Source organism: Moschus berezovskii, chromosome X (assembly GCF_049115385.1).
Source record: "Moschus berezovskii isolate FMDL1 chromosome X, NW_MosBer_1.0, whole genome shotgun sequence".
In the NCBI taxonomy this organism is placed as follows: Eukaryota; Metazoa; Chordata; class Mammalia; order Artiodactyla; family Moschidae; genus Moschus; species Moschus berezovskii.
Genome location: NC_142488.1, coordinates 46,219,520 through 46,221,934, shown reverse-complemented (window position 1 = coordinate 46,221,934; position 2,415 = coordinate 46,219,520).

The following is a 2,415-nucleotide window of genomic DNA, read 5'->3' as shown; positions in this document are numbered from 1 at the left end:
TTCCCTAAAATGGGGAAAGAAATAATCACCCAAGTCCAAGAAACCCAGAGAGTCCCCAACAGGATAAACCCAAGGCGAAATACTCCAAGACACATATTAATCAAATTAAAAAGGATCAAACACAAAGAACAAATATTAAAAGCAGCAAGGGAAAAGCAGCAAATAACACACAAGGGGATTCCTATAAGCATAACAGCTGATCTTTCAACAAAAACTCTTCAGGCCAGGAGGGAATGGCAAGACATACTTAAAGTGATGAAAGAAAATAACCTACAGCCCAGACTACTGTACCCAGCAAGGATTTCATTCAAATATAAAGGAGAAATCAAAAGCTTTGCAAACAAGCAAAAGCTGAGAGAATTCAGCAACACCAAACCAGCTCTCCAACAAATGCTAAAGGATCTTCTCTAGACAGGAAACAGAGAAAGGGTGTATAAACTCGAACCCACAGCAAAAAAGAAAATGGCAACGGGATCATAATTATCAATAATTACCTTAAACGTAAATGGGTTGAATGCCCCACACAACAGACAAAGGCCAGCTGAATGGTTACAAAAACAGGATCCCCATATATGTCGTCTACAAGAGACCCACCTCAAAACGAGGGACACTTACAGACTGAAAGTGAAGGGCTGGGAAAATATATCCCATGCAAAAACAGACCAAAAGAAAGCAGGAGTAGCAATACTCATATCAGATAAAATAGACTTTAAAACAAAGGCTGTGAAAAGAGACAAAGAAGGAAACTACATAAGGATCAAAGGATCAATCCAAGAAGAAGATGTAACAATTATAAATATTTATGCACCCAACATAGGAGCACTGCAATATGTAAGACAATTACTAACAAGTATGAAAGGGGAAATTAGCAACAGTGCAATAATAGTGGGAGATTTTAATACCCCACTTCCATCTATGGATAGATCAACTAAACAGAAAATTAACAAGGAAACACAAACTTTAAATGGTACAATAGATCAGTTAGACCTAATAGATCTCTATAGGACATTTCACCCCAAAACAATGAATTTCACCTTTTTCTCAAGTGCACATGGAACCTTTTCCAGGATAGATCATATCCTGGGCCATAAATCTAGCCTTGGTAAATTCAAAAAAATTGAAATCATTCCAAGCATCTTTTCTGACCACAATGCAGTAAGATTAGATTTCAATTACGGGAGAAAAACCATTAAAAATGCCAACATATGGAGGCTGAACAACACGCTGCTGAATAATGAACAAATCATAGAACAAATCAAAATATGCATAGAAATGAATGAAAATGAAAACACAACAACCCAAAACCTCTGGGACACTGTAAAAGCAGTGCTAAGGGGGAAGTTCAGAGCAATACAGGCACACGTCAAGAAACAAGAAAAAAGTCAACTAAATAACCTAACTCTACATCTAAAGCAACTAGAAAAGGAAGAAATGAAGAACCCCAGGGTCAGTAGAAGGAAAGAAATTGTAAAAATTAGGGCAGAGATAAATGCAAAAGAAAGAAAAGAGACCATAGCAAAAATCAACAAAGCCAAAAGATGGTTCTTTGAGAAGGTAAATAAAATTGACAAACCACTAGCCAGACTCATCAAGAAACAAAGGGAGAAGAACCAAATCAATAAAATTAGAAATGAAAATGGACAGATCACAACTGACAACACAGAAATACAAAGGATTATTAGAGAATATTATCAGCAATTATATGGCAATAAAATGAATAGCCTGGAAGAAATGGACAAATTCCTAGAAAAGTACAACTTTCTAAAACTGAACCAGGAAGAAAGAGAAAATCTGAACAGACCCATCACAAGCACGGAACTAGAGGAAGTAATCAGAAATCTTTCAGCAAACAAAAGCCCAGGTCCAGACGGCTTCACAGCTGAATTCTACCAAAAATTTAGAGAAGAGCTAACACCTATTCTACTCAAACTCTTCCTGAAAATTACTGAGGAAGGGAAACTTCCAAACTCATTCTATGAGGCACCTATCACCCTAATCCCAAAACCTGGTAAAGATCCCACAAAAAAAGAAGACTACAAGGAATATCACTGATGAACATAGATGCAAAAATCCTTAACAAAATTCTAGCAATCAGAATCCAACAACACATTAAGAAGATCATACATCAAGACCAAGTGGGCTTTATCCCAGGAATGCAAGTATTTTTCAATATCTGCAAATCAATCAACGTAATACACTACATTAACAGACTGAAAAATAAATTTCATATGATTATCTCAATAGATGCAGAGAAAGCCTTTGACAAAATTCAACATCCATTTATGATAAAAACCCTCCAGAAAGTGGGAATAGAAGGGACATATCTCAACACAATAAAAGCTATATATGACAAACTCACAGCAAACATTATCCTCAATGGTGAAAAACTGAAAGCATTTCCCCTAAAGTCAGGAA